The sequence below is a fragment of the Anser anser genome (assembly GCF_964211835.1).
Source record: "Anser anser genome assembly, chromosome: 1".
Taxonomy (NCBI): Eukaryota; Metazoa; Chordata; class Aves; order Anseriformes; family Anatidae; genus Anser; species Anser anser.
Window position 1 is genome coordinate 214038528 of NC_139720.1, and position 27048 is coordinate 214065575.

General features: G+C 47.7%; 1 protein-coding gene and 1 long non-coding RNA gene across 14 annotated transcripts in view; both read right to left on the reverse strand.

Moving 5' to 3' along the window:
• FAM168A (family with sequence similarity 168 member A) overlaps positions 1-27048 on the reverse strand; it is a 178579-nt gene that overhangs the window by 51872 nt on the left and 99659 nt on the right. The gene's annotated exons all lie outside the window — the stretch shown is intronic.
• Positions 1-27048, reverse strand: part of LOC310892786 — a 61219-nt gene that overhangs the window by 29929 nt on the left and 4242 nt on the right. Inside the window, exon 2 of the long non-coding RNA XR_014578412.1 lies at positions 1-27048. This exon is cut by the window's right edge and continues 3806 nt beyond it. This is a non-coding gene — a long non-coding RNA (uncharacterized lncRNA).

Below are 27048 nucleotides of genomic sequence, written 5' to 3' on the forward strand. Positions count from 1 at the left end.
CAGTGGCTCTGCTCCCACGTGCCTGAGAGCAGGCTGTCTTGGCCAAGTCTGAAGGACTCGAGTACGACCCTCAATCGAGGAAGGCTAAGTTCCATACGGAACAAGTCCGCAGCCCAGTGATGTGTCCGAGAGTGCCAAGGGAGCTGGCTGATGTCTCTGCCACTTTCTGTCATCTCCAAAGGCTCATGGCAATGTGGAAGGTCCCTGATGATGAGGAAAAGGGAAGCATCTCACCCATCTGATGATATTTCCATTGAGGAAATGGCCTCGAGTTGTGCCACGGGAGGTTTAGGTCGGACGTTTCTTCACTGGAAGGGTTGTGAGGCATTGGAACGGGCTGCCCAGGGATGTTGTGGAGTCACCATGCCTAGAGGTCCTTCAAAGGCATATTGAAGTGGTACTTAAGGACATGGTTTCATGGTAGACTTGGCAGTGTTAACAGTTGGACTTGATGTTCTTAGAGGTCTTGTCCCACCTAAATGAGTCTACGAGTTTATCTTCACCAAGGGCAAAGAGGAACTTGGGGACACCAGCCCAGTTAGCTTCACCTCCGTACCCATGAAGCAAATCCTTCTAGATACCATAACCAGGCATGTGAAGGGTAAGAAGGTGACTAGGAAGAGCCACCAAGGATTTGGGAAGCACAAATCATGCCCGACTACCCTGATGCCCTCACCAGTGAGAAAACTGGCTCAGCAGCTGATGAGAGCACAGCGCATGGCATCCTGACTCCAGCATGGCTTTCCTGGAATTGGGAATTACAGATGGGTCAGGAGGACTACCAGGTGGGTAGAAAACTAGCTGGATCATGAAACTAAAAGGGTTGTTCGCTGTCAAGCCAGCACTCCTGATGCCTAGAACATGTAACACGTGAGGAGAGGATCAGAGCTGCCTTCACTCAGCCAGAAGAGAAGGCAAATGGGAGACCTTAATATCACCTGCAGCTCCCTGCTGGGGGCTTAGAGGGGAGACGGAGCCAGGCTCTGCTTGGAAGCACGCAGCGAAAGCATGAGCTAAAATGGGCACAGGTTGCTGCAAGCACAATTCGACTCGATATTAGGAAGAAACATCCACAGGGAGGGTGGAACTGCGGCCCAGAGGGTATGGAAATATCCCTTCTTGGCAATATTTGAAGCTCAATTGGATACGTCTCCACATCTAACTTTGAAGTTGGCTTTGCTTTGAGCCAGGAGCTGGGAAAAAAAGATCTTCAGAGGGCCCTTCTAAACTAAATTATTCCAGGATTTAATATATTAGCCAGAGAGTTTCTGACACAGAATTATTTAATAATTGCTATTTTATGCTTTCTCTATTCCTCTTCAGTCCCTGCTTTTTCTGTCTTCTCTCTCTCCCCCGAAATGGTATCTTTTCGTTCCACACTTGCAATTAAAGCAAGCATGGCATTATATGAAATTTATAGGAGATAGCACTCCTGTTTTTCACCTGAATTTGGAAGCTAAGAGGTGCTGGATTCATTTTGGGCACTGCACTGCAAGTGGTGTCAAGTACCTCCTGTTATTAGGAGGAATGCTGGCAGTGAAGAGCACGGTGCAGGGAAAGCACTAAGTCAGTATGCACTCATTTGCCTGGTAATAGGTAATAAATTACTATATGGTAATAGCTTTAATCATTCCCATTGAAGCTAATTTACTCTTTTTTAATGTGGGCAGTTGTACACCTAAGCTTAATGAAAAAGGTAAATAAACCACAGCGGAATGATGGCACATAGCGGCTGAGCTGTCAGTCAGAAACAGAGCTTCTCTATTGTTTGCTAATGACTTACAGCCGAGAGCTGTCTTAGACCCAAGGACCCGAACCACAAACAGACTTCCCACGGTGAATTACATTTGCCAGCAAGTGACGTGAAGTGGAGCTTTATGATTCGATGCGAGGATCGTACATCAGAGACTTTTTCTCCCTGTCCAAGAAGCTGCATGCACTTTGGAAAATTAACTGCAAATCAAGTATAGATGGTCTGGCAGGCAAAAAAAAAACACAGATAGTGAAATGACAATGCTTTTAAATTAATCGTTTGGCAGGGGATGAAGGGAACTCACACAAAACAAGGGTAGAAGAGTAGACTCCAAACACGCTGGAAGGCACACGAGCATCTGCCCTCTGCAGCATCCCTGTCCACTCCCGGACACCAAATGTCCCAGCACACATGCTGCTGCTATCGCTGAGCACTCAATTAAAAGATAGCAGCTCACTGCCCGTTTTAACGAGGGGTAAAACACGCGTTGCCTGAACCGACCCGGGCGCGGTGTCCTGGACAGGGTGTACTTTCTGTCTCCCACTGGAACTGATTTGTGCTGTTGCTGTGAGGCATCGGTAACAACAGCCCGCACTGAACAGCCAAGAAAGGACGTTTGGTCTTGCTGTCCTGATTCAGCGATAGTGGCCAGGGACAGAGGAGGTCACAGCCCTTCATAAAAGCCAGCAATGATGCGCTGTAGCACTGATGTGTTGCCCTGGGGGCACAGGGGAGGGTTGGCTCGTGACACTTGGGCAAGGTGAAAATATCCCCCAGCAGTTCCCTTTGCTCATGGAGGAGGTTATTTAATTTATTTTGTATTAATCCGCTGCAGACCCACTTCTCTATTAGTCTACGGAAGAAAAATGAAAAGCCATTAATAATTGCTTGATATATGTATTAATAAAGCAAAGTGAGAAGTATGAAAGGAAACGTGCTGGTAACATATATTAACAACATCAGCCAGATCAGAGAGGGCCATGGGGAATTTAGGGGGGAAAAAGACTGTACAAAGTTTGGTGAATAAGCAATGACAACCAACAAAATCCAGTACTGATGAGCATAAACCAATGCATACTGGGAGAAAAAAAGAACATCTGAAGTACTGAATGAGCTATGTCCAAGGAAAGAGACTGACCCAGCAGTGCAAGGATGAAGGAAAGCGTCTGCTCAGTGAGCAGCTGGGGTCCAAGAAAGCAAATAAGACCTTACAATGCACAAGGCAAGGCACTGGGGAGCAGAGCGAGCAGTGCAACGCCTCTGTTGACCAGTGCTTTGCTCTCCTCTGGGCGCTCTGTGTGGTGCCAGGCTCTTCAGCTCTAGAGGAGCATTGCAAAATTAATGGGGATCGGGGAAGGGCAGCAGAAGAACATGAAAAGGCTTCAGCCATAGAAGGAGCTGGAAGATTTCATACCAGAGAGCTTAAAGCAAAACTAAAAAAGCCCAGAGTACGACCTAACATCTATGCATTTGGAGAGGGAAAACTCCTCCGTGTCTTCTCACCAGGTCTTGCCCCTCTCTGCAGCACCTGGTGCTGGTCCTGCTACGGAGAGGAGGAACCAGATGGACCACGAGGACCTGCTCCACACCAGCAATTCCTGGGCTCTCAGCTTGTCCCACACTTGAAAGACAGATGATTATAAATAATATAGGCGGTGAAACGAGGAACACATCTAAGAAAATGAAGTACGCTTTCAAGCTTTCCAGCAGAGGTCAATAAACAGGGCAACTGCTTTTTATACAGTTTCAGGCAGCTTTGCAGGATCTTCCTGGTGTTTTATTTTCCAAATGCACCGAAAGATAAAAAGGTTATGAAAAGGGACATAAAAGTAAAGATCTGAAGAGCTTCAGCATAAGCAAAAAGTCCTCCTACAGTTACTGTGATAGCAGAGAAGTTTTTTTTTTAAACTGCACAAATATACCTCATTTAGTCTTTTGCAACTTCAATTTTCAGCTCAAACTTCCATCTCGCATTACACCTGACAGTTTATGTTCCTTGTAATGCTCTTCCGCGCAGAGACTGGCAACGTATTGATGCAAATAGTGCAGCACTTGGCTGCTCTGTCATGTATGAACCTTCCTGCCGCATTGTTTTAACGCTTGATCTTCACAGACGCACACTTTCAGTGACCTGTTGACCACAGAATCGCTGCCACACAGCGTGACTGATGCTGGGGGCACCCCTGGGTGCCGCCGCTCGCCCCCTCGCCCCAGCGGGGCCCCGCGGAGCCGCTGGCCCAGCCCCACGTCCCGGCGGCTGCCGGAGACCCCGCGGAGGAGCCCCCAGCCCCTCTCCGGGCAGCCTGTGCCAGGGCTCCGGCACCCGCCCGGCACAGCAGCGCTGCCTGGGGCCCAGAGGGCACCTCCCGGCCTCCAGGCTGGGCCCGGGGCCTCTGCTCCTGGCCCTGGGCACCCCCGGCGAGAGCCCGGCTCCGGCCTCTGCGCAGCTCCCCGCAGGCCCCGGCAGCCGCGGGGGAGCTCCCCCGGAGCCTCCTCCTCTCCGGGCCGAGCAGCCCCAGCTCTCGCAGCCTCTCCTCACGGCAGAGGTGCTCCAGGCCCTCCCGCACCTCGGGGCCCCGCGCTGGGCTCTCGCCACCAGCTCCAGGCCTCTCTGGCCCCGGGAGCACCCCGGGGGCTGCCTCACGAACCAATTAAAAGCATCACCCTGAATCTAGCCTTCGTATTTTTGTCTGAACTTCTTCCTTCTCTCTCCTCTCCTTCCTTACAGGTGCCAAACGTGACCCCTAGCTAGCTCTGTTCATCCTTACAGCGCACGCAGCACCGTTCGCTGGGTTCCCATGGCAGCCTTGCCAAGCCCGGCGAGATGATTCCACAAGGGCCGACAGGTCAGCGAACATTTCTTTTCCCTGCCACGTGCTTCACTGAACTCCGTGTGCAGTCAGAAAACTCACTGGAGTAAGAACTAAGCCAAGACTGAACCCAGAGACTCATTAACCACCTCCTAGTTTTAAGACCGTACTGGACCAGCTCCTCTAAATGCCAACACGTAAACACCAGGCAGGCTTCGTGCAGTCAGCCCTCCCAGCACCAAGCCATCGAATGCCCTGGCCAAGTGACACCAGCTTCCGTCATGGCCTTTATCTTTTCCTGGTACAAAAAAAAACACTGCCTTCTTTCACTAGGAAATTACAGCCGGACTGGTAGTCACGTCCTGGAACCAGGCACGACACGGTGTCAGGATTATTTTACGCGACCACAGGCAGAAGAGGAGATGGCGTTTCTCTGCGTGCAGTTCTGCAAATGGCTGGAGACGGAGCTGTATTTCAGAGTCCTTACGGCTCACCTGAGCAAGATGCTACAAGGGCTCAGCTGCAATGTGTAGGATGATTCTGGCTTAAAATGTGCCATCACAAGAACGAAAGAAGAGCAAGTACTGTACTTCTTACAGTAGCCGTCTTCCATAACTATATATAACCTATGTAACTCAATAACCTGTTTTATTGGAGTGTATAATGAAATCACTGTCACAGGGCTCAATTCATATTCCATGACAGCGTAAATTCGCCTGCAGTAGCTTGAGACGTGGCATTTTTAGTCCAAGCCTCAACACGCACCCATCACCCCACAACTATTTTTCTTCCCATGCATCTTTTTGCAGGTATTTTTTTTTGTCTGTTCTGGGGGCTTTTTTTTGCTGATCAGACGTAGTACCAAGGAACAGGCTTGCCAAATTAAATATCTTTATAAAGAGGTCTACGATCAGTTATTATACAGAGGTTCACGCACCTTCACCTCCAATGTGTTTCATAGAAATTAATCATTTATGATTAGCTAATTACGTGGGGTGAGGTTCATGGCACCTGATAGTCGTACCTTTGCGGGGATGAGCAACACGCAACAAAATCCTTCTTCTCTCCAGCCTGTGGCAGGGGACTCGTGCACAGCCCCTCTGCCCTGACACCCTCTCAGGCCAGGAGAGAAGAACCAGCTCCCAGCTGACACCAGTTCAACTTTTTTGTTTATTTTTTACTGGACACTAAGCTGAATATACACACATCAGCCGTACAGAGCTAATAAACACATTTCAGCTTCTAGCGCTGCCGCGTACGGAACCTGCACTAGCTATTTATTCTGAAACAATCTTTTTCATTGTCTTTTTAGGGTGGTTTTCCGATTATTAAGCCCTAAACAAAGCACGATGTCAACACGAGCTGAACAGCCCAACCTGCTCGCGGCCACGCAGCTGTCCCGCTGCCTTTGTGAAAGAGTTCGCTCTCATAATGTAACACATCAATGTCCAAAAAGAACAAATGCTTTGCAAAGTACTTCGGCTCATGCTGCAATTTCTCCTGAATAGGGATGTATTTGAAGCATTTGCCTGAATGTCTTCTTAGGACCGATGCAACACAAATCCCCAAAAGCCACAGTGGCTCTAACCCCAAAAGCAGCCGGGCATGTCTATGTAGACTGACATGGTCCTGCTGAATGCCAAGGGCCCCGTAGGGGCAGGATACAAACCAACAAACCACGGTGGATTAAAATCATGACCCAGGAGAAACCCAGTCAGTACTATTCAGAAAAATAAATAAATAAATAAATAAATCCTAAAGAATCTCACCATCATTTTCACTTTAAAGCCACAGAGTAACCTGGAAGTTGAGAAAAGGCTGTGATGGCATTACGCACTCTTATTACTCACGCTCTCATCGTTGTGACTTTCAAAAGGTTCCTTTGCTTTTGAGACCCTTCCTCCAGCTCAACTAGGTTTGCTTCATAAATAACGAGGAGTGCCATTTAATCGCACTAAATGAATGGTGGCATTAGGGATGTCTAGGGAAACTTACTGGAACAGACCCTCGACGTTTCACAAAAGAATTAAAAGGAAAGAGTTTCAAGACATTAGCATGATTGTGAGTTGGTTTCCTACCTGTTTGATAATGCTTTCAAGCAATTTTCCAAAAAGCTTTTTGGTGTAATTCGTGCAGGCTTTCAGGAGATTAAAGAAAATGTAGATGTAGGTTCCTTTTCAGAGGGAACAGAAATGGGATAAAACTAATTTATTAGTTGTCAAGGGCATAGCCTGGCCAAGCGAGACTTAAGACCTAGGATTTCTCCAAGAGGTTTCGGGAAGAGGCACTGCAATTGCTGGTAGAGCAGGCAGGGATCTCCTGCCCGGTGCTGCTTTCAGATCGTGCCATTTACATATGCAAGGAGGTCAGGAGGGATTAAGAAAGTAAATGTATCATCTAATTAGGTATGCAAGTTGAAGACGTTCGCAGGAGTTATTCAATGAATATTCAAGAAGGTCTTTGATTCCCAAAGGTTGAGTTGTACGCATGCAATTAATGAGTATGTAGCAGAAGTCCGGTCACAAAACCTAAAACCCAGCATGTATGCACGGGTATACATTTGTAACAAGGTGAAAGCTGAATTTTTTGATGTTGTAAATTACCTTTGCTGTTTTTTCTTGTGGAAATAGTCAGAAAATAAGGGGAATACACACAGGCAAGGAAGGAAAATATATGACCTGATAGTGACATGCTCACAACTTACTGTGCGTTCATTTTTAACTGAAACAGATGAGTTTTCCTAATTATTCTTCTTACTTTGTGCAACAGTTAATCAAGGACAATATCACACTGCACTGCTTTAGCCATTTACCTGGGACACGATGCAGGGAGCTGCTATGATCGCCACCTGCCTTCTTTGATTCACATTTTGCTTCTTATGAAGAAAACCATTTCATTAGGACATTGCAGCACAGACTTGCTCCACTGCAAGACCAAGCCAGCTTTCCAGGAAGAAAGCTGAGCTGAACTTTTGCTAATCGGTACGTATTTACCGTAATAACCGTACGGTGAGCCTTAGGAGGTGAGTTAGGAAAACCTCTGGGTGATGGTCTCATAGGAAGGGCGCGCTGGTGGAAGCCAGGTCAGCAGAAAAGCCAAGACAGCCCTAGGAGAGGAAAGAGCCCTGAGCAGCTCCTGCTTGTCCTGCCTTCTTTCAGCTGTTTCATTCTCACCCCGCTACCAAAGAAAACCGTGAGCAGCTTTTCATATCCCCACTAATTGCACATTCTAGGAAAACAAAACAATATAACACTCATCATACATAACGTGCGCATCGGTATGAATGGGGGACGTGTTTGAAATCAGACGGCGCTGCTTCTCCTTCCCTCTCGCTGCGGGGTGACTCACCATCATGAATTTGGGAGGATGTGAGAGTCCATTGACAAAGCAGCACCAGCTGCAGAAACTTTTTGTCTACAAATCCTATAACATTTGGGGGAAAAAAAAAAACGAGAAATCCAGCATTCGGACCGACAGTGCAGCAAAGGATGCTAAATCTTCCCGTACAAAACAGCGCTGCTGTTTGGTTTCCACTGTGCCACCCTAAATTTGGTGTTATTTTTATTTCTGGGGCTTGTCTGAATCCGTAAGGTGCACGCAGGGCATGTTATTCACGCTTCTCACCTGACCGCGGAAACATATTTTAAAAAGCAGAAGGGAAAACACAAAAAAAAGCTGAAATTCTCCATGCCTCCAGAGCACCCTTTACAGCACAGGTCTTATCCTTTCACGACCTGGCAGGAGTCAGGAGAACTTTTTTGGGGAAATCTTGCAAACCCACTAGACTGTAAATAAATAGGAAAAACAGCCCGAAATATCCTCCAGCCCGGTGATGATCACTTTTAAAATGAGAGCATACAGGTTTCAGATCTTCTCAGAACCGAAGCTGTTTCTTCCAAATCCCGAATGAAAACCCTCGCCCTGGGACTACTGGATTGAAGGGGAAAATTAGCTCCTCTCTTCACCCTTTGTTTCCTTTATTTTTCTCATAAATGATGGAAATTAAACATTTGGGGTTGAATGAAATGATTTGTATTAAACGCAACCAGACTGGCTGGCAGGCAAACGGGGTGTTTGGGGAAGAATAAATATTAATTATTAGTCAAACTGAATGGAATTATTTTTATGTTTTCAGTTTGCCTGCCAAATGAAACATCGCTTCCGCAGCCCGGACCGAGGAGGCGGTAGGAGGAGCAGGCAGAACGGGGAGTGAAAAACGGGGTCGAAATGGGGCCATACAGGGCCCCAAGCCTGGATCCGAGACCCAAACCTCACGGGAGCCCGGGGAAAGCTGCAGAAGCCATGCCAAAAGGCTGCAGGTTGGTCCTAATTAGGATGGTCCTCGTTTCCCCAGGCAGCAGCAGGAGCATCCCGCAGCGCCTGGGGCGTGCACGTGGCAGAAGCCCGGACCGACTTCAGGGCACCTGAGCCACAACTGGAAGCAAAATAGGTTTGTTTGCCCAAATACAGCTATTTTTGCTTTCCTCGTGAAAATCACCGCAAGGGTTTCAACTGCGGGACGCTTCCCTTTCTGCCCACATCCTGGTGAATACACCTGAAGTATTGTTAAAGGGAGAAAACCAATTTTTAACATGCGGTTTAATTTCTTTTAACTACGTAGTTCTCTTTTCTTTAACAGAATCCTGACTATTTGTTCCAATCGAAAAAAAAAAAAATGAACCTGCTAGGGAGAGGAACAGGAACACAAAGAGATGCCAACGAAAAGGGCCATTTAACGACCTGAGCTGCTTTGGGTTTATTTTAGCTCCATGCCATTCTTCTCTGCTGCTGAATTTCCACTTCATCCCATCCCCCAGCATCTCAGATTTGTTTAAACGTCCCTGCTTTGGGTTTCTGCTCATGCTGAGGCCGGACCTTCAGAACCCCCTGCTCCCTGCCTTCCGCTGCCCACATCCCGACACCCAGCGCGACCGGCACGTCCTTCAACCCCCTGTCAAGCCCGGAGCAGGCTTCAGTTCTTGTCCTTGCTATAAACCCTGCGAGTCTTCAAGGAGAATTAATCCAACGAGTTCGACCCTGCCTTAGGAAAAGCCCCCAGAATCTCCCTGAAAGCATTAATTGCTTGCAAGGTCCTGCAACCTCCCCGTCTGCCCTTGCGGGGAGGCTTTGGAGAACCCAGTCTAGGATAACGCATCTGACCTTTGGGCTTTTTTACATGGCCGATTAAAAACATTCATTTATCCTCTGATATGCGCAGAAAACCCGAAAACATGAAAGCAGGATAGGAAGCGCGGTGCCACGCGTGCAGGGGGTTATCTGCTGCCTTTGGCAGCCCGTGTGCTGCAACGTCGCTCTTCCCAGCGCTAACAACCATTTCCAGCAACCCCAACAAGTTAGTTATCTTATCACAGCAGCATCCTCCACGAGATTAGCCAGGCGTCCCAGTGCCCTGATTTATCTCCCGAGCCTTGGTTCAGGCGTGACACGCGTCTCCCCAGAAAGGCAGGTACATTCTGCTCAGCCAGACGAGACCTGTAATAAACACAGAGCTGGCTTTTATGGCACGCGCTAAGTTTGCACGCCTGTTTTAAATCAAATGTGGTTCCGACGTCTACTTGAGCTTCTGCAATAAAATGGCCAATGGTTAAAAAAAAAAAAGAGAGAGAAAAACACTTAAGAGTCAGGCAGACATTTCCTGAAATTAATATGGTTCATACATAAGAGAAGCGTGGACTTGCATTCCAAAGCAGAGACATTTCTTCTCGGAAAGAGCGTTCAGGCATTGGGACGGGTTGCCCAGGGAGGTGGTGGAGTCCCCGTCCCTGGGGGTGTTCAAGGCAAGGTTGGACGTGGTGCTTGGGGACATGGTTTGGTGGGGGACATTGGTGGCAGGGGGGTGGTTGGACCAGATGGTCTTGGAGGGCTTCTCCAACCCTAATGACTCTAGGATTCTAAGCAGGAGGCTCGGCAGCTCTCTCTATCCATAGGATCGGGGTTTCAAAGGGCTCACAGCAGCCCTCCTGTCTACAAAGCCCCCCCAGGCCCATTCCCCCAGCAGCTAGGCAGAGTGTGTTATTCCAAAAGCGAAGCGCCTGGCAGTGCTCATCAAATAAATAAATATTAAGTACCTTGTAAATAGCCCCTTGATGAGCGAGATGTGGCAAAACAGCCAAGAAAGGTTGAATAAGCAAAAGGCTCGCAGACTCTCAAGGGAATTCTACATAAATAGAGATGAATAAACTATAACAAAACCTCTCTATAAAGAGCTCTTTATTACAATGCATTAAATGAGCGCTTATTTTCTACAACGGCTCGTACAGCATTGCTCATAAAAGCGTGTAGGCCACCATTTTGCCCATAAAAGAACGCAACATTATGAATGTTTTATTAGGAACACTTGCCCAGATCGACACGCGACGGAGCCTGCCTGAGTTCCTTTTTCTTTCATTAAAAAAATGAAGGAAAACTTGAAGACGACGACAGGAACCCAAGGAGTGGTGCTGAGCCATTCCCACGGAGCTGGCGTCTGGGTGCTGAGATGAACGCGGAGCCCGAGAAGGGACAGCTGGTGGCAAGGGTGCCCCTCCTCGAAAAAGACATCCCTTGGGCTTGGTAAGAAGCACGTGGCTGGGGAATTGGTTATTCCCCTAATTACTTTTCCCCCTGAAATCGGGGAAAAGCAGAAACACTACAAAAGGAACAAAGGCAGCAAAAAGCCCCAGTGGCAGCACAGCACTGAGAAAAGCGGGGAAAGTTGGGAAAGTCGGGACTCGGGAATGAGACCAAGTGCAAGTTTTATCACCGCCGTAACCCGTACCAGGCTTGGGAGGAGATGATGGAAACAGCATCCCAGCATAGCACAGCAGTGTCCCTTCATCGAGTAATGAAGGGAGTAGGGAGTAATGGTTTTAAACTAAAAAGCGGGAGGCTTAGGGAAGGCGTTGGGAAGAAATTCTTCCCTCTGAGGGCGCTGAGGCCCTGGCCCAGGCTGCCCAGAGGAGCTGGGGGTGCCCCAGCCCTGGCAGTGCCCAAGGCCAGGCTGGGTGGGGCTGGGGGCAGCCTGGGCTGGGGGAACATATCCCTGACCATGGCAGGGGGTGGAATTAGGTAGGCTTTAAGGTCCCTTCCAACTCACACCCTTCTGTGATTCTGTGATTCCATGATTCATCTCCTCCAGCCATGTGCCAAATTTAGGGACCCGGGACTAGATGCTCCTTGAGAGCATCCCGAAAACACGAGAGGGGCAGGGATGTGACCCATGTGAGGATGGGGGTGCGGAGCCCCACCGTGGTGCTGCCGTGCTGGGGGAACCCTCTTAGCATGGGTGGGGGCCAGAGAAGGTGCAGCAACAAAATGGGGCAGAGCAGTCGCGCGTGCGTTGGAGAATGGAGTGCTTGTGCCCGCAGAGCCAGCGTGGACGAACGGACCATGACCAAAATGTAATTTATATGAAGATGTTTTGAATTTCTTCCAGCTACTCCAAAGTCAGTAACGCAGAACAGCTCCTTGCTGCTTGTGCACAAAGGTTTCTGCAGAGTCTATGGTCTGATTATAATTACAGGGCAGCATTTAAAATTAATCACCACAATAGCCCACGTTCAGGTACACCGTGCAATTTAATTACATCCCTTGCTGTTCCTAGCACCTTCTCCTACCTGTAGTCTCTAGAATTGCCGTTCTGGCAACATGTGGTTAAGAAAATGATATTTAGTGTAGGGTTTTAGTTTTGTTTTGTTTTTAATATGCCTTCAACTTCCAGAAGCCACACCAAGCACGGTGCAGTAGGGACATCGTCAGCTCCCACGTCTCCTTCAGTTGCCAAACCAACCCACCGCGGAGCGGAGCGATGGCGTTGACGGCAAACACGGGGCAAGACACAGTCCTCCTTCTTCATATGTGTTCTCCGCGGCAACTTGGAGTGAAGAGCATTTGCCTCAACGCTTTTTTTAAAGATTAACAAGGAATACAAACAAATGGAAATAAAACATATTAAAAAAAAAGTTTATATAAATACCAAGAAATTCCTTCTTCGCTGATTTCAAGGCTGCTCTTTTGCCCCACCTCAAGGATTGATGACCTATCTCAATAGAAACTTCAGGGAAACACGGTGGGTTTTGTAGCTGTCTGTGTCCTCCACTTTCAGATCAGTGGAATACCAAACAAAAAGCCATGATAAGTCTCAATAAATATGCAAATAACTTCAAAAGGCGATTAAAACCCTTCGTCCTGTTTACGTAACTAATGAGTTTGCGCACCGGCAACAAAAAGGCTTTCTTATTTGAACCGCTCCTTGAAGGTCATTTCTACCCAGCAATTTTTAAAGACCTCCAAACTTGTTATATAACAAAGACAGAGCTAAACATACGGCCTTCGGCTGGTTTGAATTAGCTCGCTTGTATCAACTGCGTTTCATCAGTACGCACTGCCATAGTAACTGCTTCCTCTGCTGGAATGCTAATTACTCCCCTCCGCTTCCAGGAACAAGAGCATTAGACCTACAAAAAGATTCCTTTCTCCTCCTCTCATTAACTAGTTTTACTTGCTCAGCACATTAATGCAGAGCTCAGAACGATTACAGAGGGGCAGCAAATGAGCTGCATAAATCTGCTTGCTGTACACATCAGCCGCGGGGACTCGGGAGGACTGAGGCTGGAGGAAAACCCGGCGGTGCTGGGTTTGACCTCCTCGTCCCCAAAATAAGCTTGCCACCGGCATTGATTCTGGCACACGGCCCATCTCCTGTTCACCTGCAGGATTTAAGCGACCTTTTCTCGGCTGATGCAATGTGCTGGACGGGCAGTCCAGGAGAGCAAAGGCTTGTAGTTAGCAAGAAGGAACAGCGTGGGCATCAGCGGCACGATGTCCGCATCCACGTGGATGCTGTGCCTGCCGGTGTCTGCAGAGACCTCCCTATGCAGCCTATTGATTTTCAGAAGTAAGAACGAAATAAAAATGTCTCTAAAAATAAGGGAATAAAACCCATCCAACATTGTCAAATAAATGCAGCCTGCACTGTTTGCCAGCACTATTAGGAGTCATGACACCCACCAAACACCTCCATCAAGGAGAATGCCAAGTCCTGCCGCTCGGTTACAGAAATTCAGGGCGACGTGCCCTGCCTGGTGAGGCTGCCCTGCTCTCTGTTTTCTTTGGAGAGCTACTTTGAAGGGATCTGCCAGGAGATGGAGCCTCCAAGTTCCCTACGACCACTAAGTACGTGCATGATGAAGAAGAGCCACGCAGTGCTTTGCAGCAGAAAGCGTTTGGTCTGTCCCACAACCGAAGGGCACCTTTGCAAACGTCATAAGGGGAGCAGCTTCTGGCTTGGGTTCACGTTGGCAGAGCTGGAGGCTGCCCCATGACCCTATTCCTCTTTTGGGGGAAGCAAAAGGGGCTTCTCCATGGCCAAAGCCCCAGGTGGGCTCCACGTGCTGCAGGAACGTGTCCGCAGGGACCCACCTGCACCGCCTCGAGCTGTAAATTAGCCAAGGGAGCCCCGGGGAGCTGTCGGGATGATTTAATCACGGGTTAATGCAGGAGCTGGAAGGCGCACAAGTGGACGACTCGCTGGATAATCAATAGCTGCGTGCTTGCTGAGTCAGTGCCTGGCAGCGTTTGATACCGAGCTCGTGGCAGATGCCTCCTGAATTCCCCTTCGCTTGCTTCACGCCACTCTCAAAACGCTCCCTCTGCTCGTTTGGAGCAGACTACAACGCTGAATGCTTCTTTCACACGAATGCCGTGTCCCTTCCTGCTCTAGCACAGAAAATAGAAGCTACGTACACCACCCACGCAGTGCACGCAGGCCGAGAACCACTTGTCTGCTAAGCCGCACGTCCCCGAAATTGCCTGGACGGCAGCTGAGCCGATGAGGTAGAGCTGAAAAGCTCCGTCTGCTGCGTGCCATCTATTTCCCCGGTGTCCCAAGGTTGTGTGAGCTGCCCTCGTTTATCTCAGCAAAACGCTCCATTAGGGGCAACAAACTCAGCAGCGAGGACCACCTCGTATCTCCCTCCTGCAAAGAAAAATATCCTCCTAAAAAATAAAGTGAAGACTTTGCCCCCCCCGTTCTGTGTTTACTGAGGCTCTTCTGCGAGCTCTGGGAGATTTTGTCTCAAATTCAGTCAGCATCAAGGATGGGAAATGTCTCCTCGAGATGGAAAATTTGACCTGTTTTAATTCTGTAAATTATCAAAAAATGGCAAGTGAGAAAACCAAGCTGGGGATCTTTCATTTAAGCTGAGGTTTAATCTCTTCAGAACCAAGCAAGAAACAAAACAAGAAAAGAGGAGGAAGCGGACAACCTCCATAAAGGCTTGGGTTGAAGACGAACACGGGTTTACCAGCTCTGCCAGCTGATGAAACACATTGGGTTTTCCATAGGAATCCAGAAAGAAGAGGGAAATGTAAGGCTCTGAGTTCAAGACCCACTTCGATACCCGATACATCTTCAGAGCCGAGGGCAATAAAATGCCCCTGCACAGACAGGACCTAAAACCATTACTGCAAGCGCCAAGCCAAGCCAGGGATCCAAGCAGCAAAAGAAGAAGCCACAGACAGATGAGAAATCCTCCTATTAGAACAAAATTACTATAATAAATACCAGCAATATTTTCGAGGGGCACAAACGACGTAACACTTTCATAAGTTATTGTTCTACATTTTTGCTTACTCCTTGATCTCAAGGCTTCAAAGATTTGTTTATTATGGTAAAACGAAGTATTTAAGAGCGGATTCCTGCCTGGGATGACTGCTTTGGTATCCAAGGAAAAAACACCCCAGCTGCCTGGAGCTGTTTGCCATCCTTGTTTACTGACAGACGAAGCTCGCGCACATCACGCTGTGTTGTTTCCAAGAAATATTGGAAATAGCTGCCGAGGGTTTATGTTTCTCCGAAATCTTCGCAAGCCGATTCTCCAGACAAGCTTTTCGCGGCCGGTGTGTAACCAGACAGAGCAAACCTTCCTGCGATGAAAGGATTTTGCACAGCTCTCTTCACCCTCTAAGTGATCTCTTCACCCTACAAGTTGATGGCATACCAAGTGACAGCACTGCACCGTCATCGAGGGGAAATGGAGGAGGACCCCTCTGCATCCCAGGCAGCCTGAACCCAAACTCCTGGCCCCGTTTTCGGCGCGAGGGAGCCCAGCTCCTGGTGGCTGCAGCCCCGCTTCAGGCCAGGCACAAGGCTGGATTTGCCAAGCCCGGGCTCTTCCAGCTGCAGGTCGAGGTCTTCTGCCATCTGAGCAGCCCTCAAGGACGGCCTACGATGACAAAACCCTCCGGTACAGAAAAGTCTGCTCCCTCGCATTACTAAGGGAACTGAACAGACTTAATTTGTTCCTGCACTGATTTAAATAAGATGAATTCCAGCAGGGAAATCTGAAGAACCCCGTCTTCCCCCTCCCTGCTAAAATAACACATTACCACACGCCTTTACCACACCTGCTAAGCGAGAGAGGAAGGAAACCGGATTTTTCTGCGCCTGGAGATTTCTTAGGGCGATTCACCGGAGCTGCTGGTCCCAAACATAGCAAGCACACACATTGCCGTGTGCTCTGCTAACCACCACGTCGTGAGAAATGACCAACCAGTTGCAGAAATTCAAATTACAACCCAAAGAACGCCATAGCAAATAAAAAATGCAAGCAACAAAATCTACTTAGCGCAAACACCACCAGAGGTGTTATTAATAACTCGCATCAATTATACTAGGCATATACTTTAGAGCTAGTGAAGGCAGCCATTACAGGAACAACTGCTGCTAGGAAATGCTAAATGCCCTCTTGTAGACAAAAAAAAGCCAAGAAATTATTTGGAGAACAGCACGTGCACAGAACTCGGTGGGAACATCTCAAGAGATAGTCACGCACCTTACAGCACACGTAGTTCTCCGTGAGTAATACCCGTGTAGTTATGTAATGTCCTCTACAAGTGCTAGTACGAGCAATTTACCAAAGGGCTTTATAGCTCATTATTTCCCTCGTTAAAGACCTCGATGGCCAGGTTTCACTGGCACCGTGTGCCATACGCTGTCCGGGCTGCACAAATGGATGCTAAATCCTACAGCTCGCAGCCGGGGCGAAGCAGAAGCCAAAAATCAACCTTCCCAGGTAATGCTGCTGCCTATGTAATGGCACAATAATGAGACCGAGTTATGGCACAAAAATGTTATTTTTTTGAGTCTTTATGCAAAGTCAGACCACACCAGAAGGCAAAAGGCCTCTGATCCTGCAAACAAGACACATTAAAAACTCTACTGATTGCTCCTATCTGCAGTACAAAGATTCAGAATGACCTTACACAGCAAGAGGATTTAATTATCTCGGAGAGGGCAAGATTTTAATGACTGAAAAAGAACGTTTTGGAACTGACGATAAGCTCCCGAGCTAAACAAGGCTAAAATTATTGATCAAAATACCATCTGCATCTCCACACCATCTCTTAAAACAAAGAGCTTTACGGCAAGGAGCAGGAACGCCAACCACCACCAGCACTACGGGGGGGATGAACGTAAAGGAGATGCCCACAGACCCCGTGCACCTTGTCCTCCTTGTGCGACTTTTGTGGAAGGAACATGATAGTCAGATGATCTGCATCTTCACAGCATAGATGGGAAATAGGTGGGAAATTCCCTCACATGGGATTTTTTTTTTTTGAAATTTTGGCAAAAGCAGCTAGCCCTAAATACATCCTTGTTAATCCATGGTGTCACCTCTCTAGCGCAGCTGAAACAGGGATGCCATCTCCATCTCACCCTTTTCGATTTTGGAGCAGCCGTGCTCACATCCACTGAAGAGGAGTAAAAGGAAAAGCCTCATCAATAGAAATCCTACATGTTACACCACGAATATCAGCCATACAGCGAAGGAGGCACCGAGGATGGCTTCAGAAGGTCCTGAGACAGCCAGGGCTGGCCCCAGCAGAAAGGGGCAAAGAAGCCACCACTGGCCTTGGCTATTTATTTTTATTTAATTCCTAATTCTAACTGATGAGGGGGAGATTCCCATGATTACATGAATTAGCTAGATAACAATAAGATAAAAGCACAAAAGAAGGGAAACTCACAAGGTGAGTTCATCTCTAATATTCCATGTCATGCCAGTAATTTTTTAGCTGATCAAGCAAACATTACTCCAGTAAAACTCCCTTTGTAAACTGAACACAGACACAGAGAAAACTTGATTTCGGTGTGAACTCCTCTGCACCAGGTAGCTTTTTGTAATGTCAAAACCTAAGCGTAATTCTACATTTTGTGCTGTCAGCAAAATCATCCCATTACCTCTGGGATTTGCCTAAAAAAACACAAGGCTTTTTTCTTTTTCCGAAACCAACTAAATGGCTAAAACGAAATGACCATTTTAAATGTGCTCTCATGGTCTTCTACGTTTTTTTTCTTCCCTTGCAGATGTTTTTCTCAGCGTCCTCTGCAGAACCTGAAGTTTTCTGGCAACTTGCTGCAACAATTAGGGCCATAGGCAAAGAAGAATACAACATTTGCTGGCGCAACAGCAAATGTAAATGTTAAAAGTCACACGAGGGGAGGTAACAGAAAGGAGGGCACATACTAGACAAATGCATCGGGAACGTGTAGTGCACGGCCCATCCCTGCGAGGGCTGAAGGAGGGATGGGCGACCTCAGGGGTCTCTGTTCCTGACTTCCAGACTTCTGCGAGGCTCATTAACAGCTCCAGGCACAAAGCATCAAACGCCTCAAGTAAAAGTTGGTCTCCATGGGAACGGAGGACAAACTAAAAATAACTGTAAGACGGCATTTTAACAATTTTGCGAGAGATTGTCATGGCAATGAAAGGAGTTGTAACCTGTTGTCATGATAACCAAAGTTTTAAATTAATGGGAAAGCATTCTGCTTCCACTTCATCTTTATTCAGCATGGGTCTAATGTCCACAATGGGAGAATTACACATTGCTGCCTTGAAGGACCGAGACAGCTGGGGAGAGAGACAAGGGAGGGATAATGCACTGTCTGGTGAAATAAAAGAAATTAAAGAACCCCACAGCCAAACCAAAGCACTGTTAGGACAGAACAGAAACTGGAGATGAAAACACACTGGGAGGTGTGCTGGGCCTTTTGGAGGGAGACGTTCCCCTCTGCCCTTCAACATGGAGATAACGTGATATTTTAGGCAGGGAGCAGGCAAGAAATCAACTCAAGAAGTCACTAACGATAATTTAGGCAGGGAGCAGGGAAGCCCCCTTGAGCCAAGCTCTCCAGCTGAAGCACTGCTAATGCTCAGGGAAGCAACAACACGAACGAGTTATTGTCTTGATGGAGACAAATGAACGGGACCAAGACAGTTAGGCCATGTTATTGCCAGCTCTTCCCCTTCACCCGGGGTATTTGCACTTTGCAGGACACTGGCGTTGGGATCTGCTGGGGTTCCAGCGCTCTGCCCACTGCTTTTCACTACTTTATTATTTATTTGCACCGTTTTCAGTGCGTTTTGAAACACTGAAGACTCTGTCTCGTTTAGGGATGCTGCCAAGCACTAGCTCAGGAGTAGCACAGCGAGAGTCCGGCTGCTGTTTTCAACGGGAACCAAAAAGCAGGCGTGCCTGGCGGAGTGGGCACCACCCCGCCTGTACGAACAAATCCCCGTTGTTAGCACACAAAAGGTTGGTGTTCCTCGTGCCGCAGCGTCCAGCTCCCAGCGTGTGCTCCTAGCACAGCTGGCTCAGATTTGTTGAAGGAATGGCGGAAGCGCGGTTGAGAGAAAAGCACGTGCTGATGGCAGCTGTATTAGCGTCCTGCAACAATTAGCAAGTCTCTAAGGCCACAGCACATTAAAAATCAGCGTCCAGTTTCTCAAGGCACCCGGACTAGGGAAGAAAAAAGTCCTACGGCCATAAAACACCCAGACAGAGAGAAAAAGGGGCGTGAAGTCAGTCAGCAACAATGCCCAATGACTCACAAAGGGCAAGGCCAGATGAAAAGGAGAAAGTTCCCAATGGCCACCAGCTCTCCTAGGGCACAGTGGCATGGCCAAACCGTCTGCCTTTGCCAGCCGAGGGGACCCAGGAGCCTTGACAAGCAGTTGATGGCCACATCCCTCGCTATCCATCCAGCATGCAGGTGATCCTGGCAGACTCTGTGAATATATTCACCTTGGGGGTGTGAGTAGGACAGAGCAAGCAAGATGAGAGGTCCCTGCCTCAGGGTCAAAGCAAGCCATGTTCTACTGAAAGACTATGTGGCCACTATTGGGTCTTCATTTACGAAAAATGACTCTGTCTACCCCAAAATTGCTATGGGAGTTAATTATACCACTGCTTCCTGAACTATTTTCATAGAATCAGAGAATGGTTTGGGTTGGAAGGGACCTTAAAGATCATCCCATGGGCACAGACACGTCCCCCCAGCCCCCCGCAGCCTGGCCTTGGGCACTGCCAGGGCTGGGGCACCCCCAGCTCCTCTGGGCAGCCTGGGCCAGGGCCTCAGCGCCCTCAGAGGGAAGAATTTCTTCCCAACGCCTCCCCTGAGCCTCCCCCCTGCCAGGCTCCAGCCGGTGCCCCTCGTCCTGTCCCCCCAGCCCTGACAAAGAGTCCCTCCCCAGCTTCCCTGCCCCCCCTGCAGGCCCTGGCAGGCCGCTGGCAGCTCTCCCCGGGGCCTTCTCTTCCCCAGGCCCACCACCCCCAGCTTTCTCAAAGTTTATGAGGAACAAAAAGCCATTCTTGCAACCGAATGCCTGAACAGAACACGACTCTTTACCCACACCTTCCACCTGCAATAGGAAATGACCTTCACCTCAGGAAACAGTTACTAATTTGAAATGAGAAGAAACTAGAGGTAAACAGAAGCTCAGATGCGTACACACTCCTGAACACAACAGCTCATTTTCAGGCTGCTCAAATCAGTTTTTTCCCCTATCTGATCTCATTCATGGTTATAATGTGCTTTGCACCTCCTGGGAATGCCACCACAACCAACAGCTCCTTGTCCCTTGAGATGGATGCTCTTCTCTGCAATGCACTGGGCTTCTAGTAACGAGAGACGCTAACTTCATTTTTGAGCGTAAACAGATGGCAATAAATCAAGTGTAAGGCTGAAAATGCCCTTGTTTACTTAGTAAAGGGACTTAATTCACGATGAGATACAAAGGTCTTCACCTGTCATCACCCCAGGGTTTCATTCTCGCACTTCCCTCTCCAACCCTCGCATCCAGTATCTGTTGCCCACATCTCATCTCAAGTCCTGCGAGAGCTCCTCTTTTCAGCCTGACTTCCCTGTTATTTGAGGTGCTTTTCTCCTTCTTCACAACAAGACTCAAACTTAGGTCTTTCTTAAGGCACCTCTCCAACAGCACATAAAAGAGGAAAGAAATGCAGTGACTTGTAACGCACAACTCATCACGCCTTGACCTGCGGGGACAGTGTAAGCAGCGGCACAATTTGGCTCTCAGCTAAACAAAGATGTATTGGATACTGCAAGCTCAGTGAAGAAAAACCATGTTTTCCAAAGAACTGAAAACCTACAGCGGGTAAATACCTGCCAGACGTGGTCCTGAGAGCTGGGCCCCAGGCAGCAGAGACATGCAGGGCTGCTCCAACAGTGTGAAACCCCAAATCCACGGCCAGAACAAGGACCAGGGGACAGCCTCCTACATTTGCCACGATGCTGCATTCCCAACAGTTCATTACCCAGAGCCCAGCCTGTCCTAAAAGCGGCGTTTTTTTCCACTTGGGAATTACAGCTCTGTCTCAGCCCCCTGTGCTGTGGCTGTGCGGATTTAAGGAGCTTTACGATGAAGCTGTTGACAAACACATTTATCGTGGCAAGATCTGGAGATGGCTAACACACAGCCCTCATTCCTGCAAGGAGCGAGCACCTCTCTGTATCAGCAAAAATTTGGGGGCTAGGGTGGTCAAGGGGAAGGGAAGGAAAAAAGGCCCTAACACTAAAGAGTCTTTCAGGACTCGTTTATTTGAACAGTGCCAAGCAAGCTCACTGATGCAATATTTTCTTCCTGCACTCTGAGCCAGGGCTTTGGGATCTAATAAATCATCTCTGGCCGCAGAGACATTAAAATTCTAGCCCAGTACTGCATTAGATGAAACGAGGCCGAATGCCAGCAAGCACGTAGAGAGGGAAAGGCAGGCACACGCACTTTAAAATAAGTGTAAGAATGTCTTTGCATATAAGCAACTCCCCATTTCAGTTTTAGTTGGGGCTAAATAGAACACAAACAAAATAGCAAAACAGATTAACGAGGCAGAGCTAGACCACGCCACTTTGGGAGAGCTGATCCACATGGAACTAAAACTATGAGGTTTGGTACAAAGCACAGTAGAAAAATAGACGCGGTAATTTACAGATCTGGTACAAACTGGGGAACTATTTCTGAAGCTTATAAAAGTCTTTTACGACCCCATACCAGATCACATTTCTGTACATAAAGACAGACCTCTGCGCCGTGCTGCATTGACTGCGCACAGTGTAAAAAATAATTGTGCACCAGGAGAGGAGAAAAATTCAATATTTAATCTACAGACACGTTTCCAGAAGTCAAGCCACAAAATTTTAATTTATTACTTTCAGACTACAAAAATACAACAACAAATATCTAACCACTTATTTGCTGTGCCAGGCAAAAAAAGAAAACGGAGGCGGGGAGAGAGAAGGCAGCAAATATTAAGTGTTTTGGGCTGATCATAAGGCAGCACTGAAGTTTATTTTCAGTCATTTAATTGAAGCACCTGAGGATTTAAGAGGTATTGAATGTGTGCTGTGCAAGTATGCATCAAGAAAAATAAGAAAGGATATGAATTCAAACTGGAAATGGCAGAAAAAAAAAATATGCAGAAAAAAAAGGGCATATATTTCAGACACAGTGAGAGTTTAACTTACAACGGAGAGATTCCAGGCAGGCGTGTGGTTTCAGGGCTAGCAGACATTTTGTTTTATTACCAATCCCCATCTCAAATTCACACCATTACCAGGTCCTGTGTTCTTCTCAACTGGGCAAACTGGAGAACCAGAGCTAGTTTAAAGGGAAGGGCAATAGTTACGGGGGTTTGGAAAGCATCGAGGCTGAGAGGATTTTAAGATCTGATGTGTGGCAAATCCAACGTGACTTTGCAATGTGAACTAGCGGCATGAAGACCCACAGTGCTGCAGAAACGGTACCAGGATGGCCAGTGGGACTTCTGATGACATCTACAATGTCCCTCTCGGACATCAGCAAAGGCAACGGCGCTTCTCCAATGGCACGAGTCTTGGAAAGAGCCTCTCACACCACGTTTTGGTTTGGGCACTTCAGTTACTTGAAAGGCACAGAAAAAACTTCAGGAAGAGAATAATAATTGTCATCAAGAGAACAGGCAGATCGATGTGACAAAAAAATAAAAGGATGAAACATAAACATTAGCAATGAAGAAGACGGAGCCAACTGGCTATATTGAAGTAACATGTAGGAAGAGACATTTTAAATGGGCTAAAACACAGAACCGTGACTGCACAAAGAACTACAAAGCGCAGACTGCTTACAAACACACTGCAGACAAAGAAAGCCAACAAAAAATAGAGTTTCATTCTATGATATACAGAGACTAAGAAATCGCAAAGGAAAAAAATTACATTCACCGATTTTAATACTTGACATACATTTTAAAAGCCCAAATTGCTGGTGAGAATTTCTCTACATGCGACGTAAGACAGAGCTTTAGCAGAGCTCATGCTTCAAAATAAAGCTTATTTCTTCCCCAAGTGAGTGAAGAGTTTCTGATTATATGCCAACAGTCTACAGCAGTGACCAACACAAAAAATCCTCTGTTCGCCTCCTATGTCCTTTAAATGAAGAGGCACTTTCTCCTTCAAAACACGCTTCCAAGGCCACCTCTTCCTTCCCCCTCTAGTCTTTTTTCTTCCCTGCCTTATACGTGTCTGCTTCAGCCCTAGTCATTTAATCTTTTTATTTCTTTTTCACTACGAGGAAAAAACAAAATCAATATTGTAGCCGAGCAGTGCGGCACAGCACAAAACCGCTCCCTGCGCTAAGCGAGCCCATCGGATTAAAAGGCACACAATGGGCTCATTCAGGAACACATAACCTGAGTTGTGTTTGCGTTTAAGTTCTGAGACCATTCTGGTTATTTACAACACGGGGAAATTCAAAAGCACGTAGAGCCTTACGCAAACGGTCGCAACGCCAAACGAGGGGCGAAGGATGCTCCCCGAAGTTCTGCGGGGCTCCGGGGAAGGCTGACGGCGCTGGACCGACCTCCGAGGGAGCTGAGCTTACAAGTGCCTGCAAGGATCCGTCCCAATCCCTATTTCCATGTTCTGAAATGGAGCTTTGCTGCGCCCCAGGTGATCGGTTGGCGCCCACTCTCCTTTTCTAGCACTACAAGGAAAGAAGGAAGCCTTTCGTCCTGGCACGTGGGGACACGATTGCCCATCGCCCGGCCCTGCTGCCATCTGTGGTATGTCCACAGCCAACACGTGCCCAAAATACAGCCGTCAGCACGCTCACAAATACCCCAAATCTCACCGACAGCTCCCCGCTTCGTCCTCCCTCACTCCCCCAAAGAGGGAAACCTGTGCCTCGTTCCCTGAGGGGGCCTACGCTTGCTGTGACTTCAAGAAACTCCTCGATTTAATTTATTACTATGAATTAGCCACCGGTGATCGGCTAAGCAGAGCTGAAACTCCATCAGCTTCCAGCACTGAGAAATTCAGCAAGTCGCTTGGTAGTGTTGCTGTACAAAAACTATGCATTTAAACATAAAAATAACAAGAGCCTACACAAGTCAGAGCTCATTCCTCTCCCAGTCAAGTACGATTTGCCTGTCTGCTCTATACACACCAATTAATAAACATGAAGAAACGCCAGAGGAAAAATATTCACTGTACCCACTTCATACATTTTTAATCACCCTGAAATCAATTCAACGCCCTGAACACAGTTTAAAATTCCTGTTTTACAGAACCAGTAAGCAGTGGATCACCTAATTAAATCCAGAGATGGCTTTTCGCAATCAATGGAAGCGGTGGGCATGCATGCAGAAGCCCAAGCAAAGGCAAGGAGGGGAACGCCGCATCCCTGCCTCCTTCAGCATCACGGCCGTTTGCCTCGTGCTCCTTGGCACTCCCCGCAAACGTGCTGAGCAACGCCAAAAGAAAGGAAAAAGTCTCGTTTATCCTCTTCACGCACAGCAGTTCTGAAAGAACTCGGTTTTCTTGGCCGAAGAACTAATCCGTTATCAAAGGCGTAGCCTTGCCAGAGAATAATATAGCAAATTTTTAATTTTAAGTTAATAAGAAAGGCTGAAATCAAGCCTAGAATTATCTTTGTCTCACAAAGAGTATGCAAAGGAGGATTAAAGGCCGACTAGAAATCCTATCAGAACATCCTTCCACCTTTGACAAAATCAGAGGCTACTGGCTTTCAACGTACGGGTGAATTAAATGAGGAGCAAAGCTGACAGTGTAAATCAGGTCAGCCATGCCCAAGGTTCAGTGACCAACACAAAATATATGAATTAAGAAGAAAAAATAAAAAAACACATGGAAGAGCCCCGAAACGTCCTGTCCTGCCAACAAAACCAATGGCTGGAAGATGCCGATTCCCTCTGCTAGTCTTTATGTCAGAACAAACGTTGTGGTTTCACCTTGGGAAAAGGGACGAAACCGTGTCCTTGCCCATGGCAGGGGTTGGAATTAGATGGGCTTTGAGGTCCCTTCCAACCCAAACTATTTGGTGGTTCTATGAAAATTCACGCTCCGCAAGGGCTGTGTGGGCACGTTGCTGTTCTCCGCATCTCCAGCTCATGGTCTCCCAAACCTTTACAGAGAAAAATAATTTTCATTCGGGGCTGGAGTGTTTTGATTTCTGTCTTCTCATGACAGCTAAACTCTCGTTTATGGAAAGGGATTTCTGTTCAAACAGAATCAGGCTCTGCTGTCTGCACGATTTTGGCTTCAGACCTGTGGTGCGTGCCAGCATGGTTCACAACTACAAGAGCATCGGTTCGTCTAACTCCTTAACCCTCTTGGGGATCCCCCTGAAAGACCTCCAAGAACACAGACAAGTAAGAAAACTATCAAACTGATGCCTTTCCGCCAACACAAAAACTAGCAATTAGTATACCGACTCACAGAGTTGTTTGCCTACCAGCCGTGCCCATTCTCTAACACAAAATCTTACAGCGATAACCACAAGTGTGCATTACACTGTAAATCTAAGTTATGTTACTGTCGTATGTTTCTTTTAGCGCTCTCAAAAATCTCACAGAGTCACTTGAAGAAGCAGGAAAATCAATTAACTGGGGAAGGAAATGAAGCCAGCCCCTGCAGACAGCACAAAAAAGGCAGCAGTGACACAGGGAGACGCGACAAACAAATGACAAAGTGCTTGGGATGTGTCCTTAAGTCAGAAGAAATAAGACGATTTTATTCTTTAAACTGAAGAAGCAGCAACCCTTACTTCAGGAAGAACATCTAAGAAACATACTGGGTCTTGCAGCAAGACCACAAATGAATTGCATATGCGATTCTTGGTGAATCCTGTGCAGGATAAAACTTGCTGAGCAGCTACCCGGGAATATTTATTTCACATTAGTGGCTCACGAGAAGTGCCTCTGGGCAGTCTAGGCTAATCCACTTTGGAAACTGAACAGAACCCAGTTGCACAAAGGCTTTTATTAAAAGGCGTCAGGTTCCTCCCGGTGAAACAAGGCCAGCTCTCCATACACATGCAGGTCCTTGCCAGCTGGGGGAGAGAAGAAAAAGCCTCTGCATGGTGTGAAAAGTTGCAGGGATGGAGCAAGGCGAGCAGCAGCAGGACCAGAAGAAGGCTTGCCTGATCTTCCCTGAAAAGCTAGAGAACGGGCAATGGAGGATGGTGCCTTCCTGCCCTCTCCAAGGGAAAAATTAGGGGAAGAGTGAGCTCCTTGTAGACCTGGCAGTGCAGAGCAAGGCTCTCCAAGAAAGGTAGTGGAGATTCGCTAACCTAAAAGGAAGTGGAGAATCACTAACCAGCTTCACATCTCCGGGCTCTTGGCCTTCCCTATCAGTTATTATTTAGCAATGACTGCAATGACTGCAGTTGGGGTCAGTCTCCCCAAGGTTCCTGAAGCACCTTATCAGCATATTAATCAGCTTGTGAGAGGGAAAACAAGAACGGTCTGAGCTCGTACAAGCACTTCGAGAGTTTCATGCTTCAGGTCAAGCAAGCTAGAGGAGAGACCGATTCTTCATCCCTGATACCACACCAGCGAGCTCATCTGTTTGCTGCAGGACTGGCGCGCGCCGAGGACACGCGCCTTGCCTAAAGTTGACTCAACTTGCATTTTGAGTGGTGGTGGCATTGCATGGCTCCTCTGAATATCCAACATCTGTGGCCTTGGGTGCTGGGGAGGATTGAAAATACGGCGTTAATAGCTGCTGGAGACTCTTCTACACTGAAAGGGATCCCATCACCAGCACTTGGGCGCACGGTCTCCTTGCAGTCAACAACGTTGCACAGGGCTGCAAGGAGAGGCTGCTGGACTGATGTGCATTTTAAG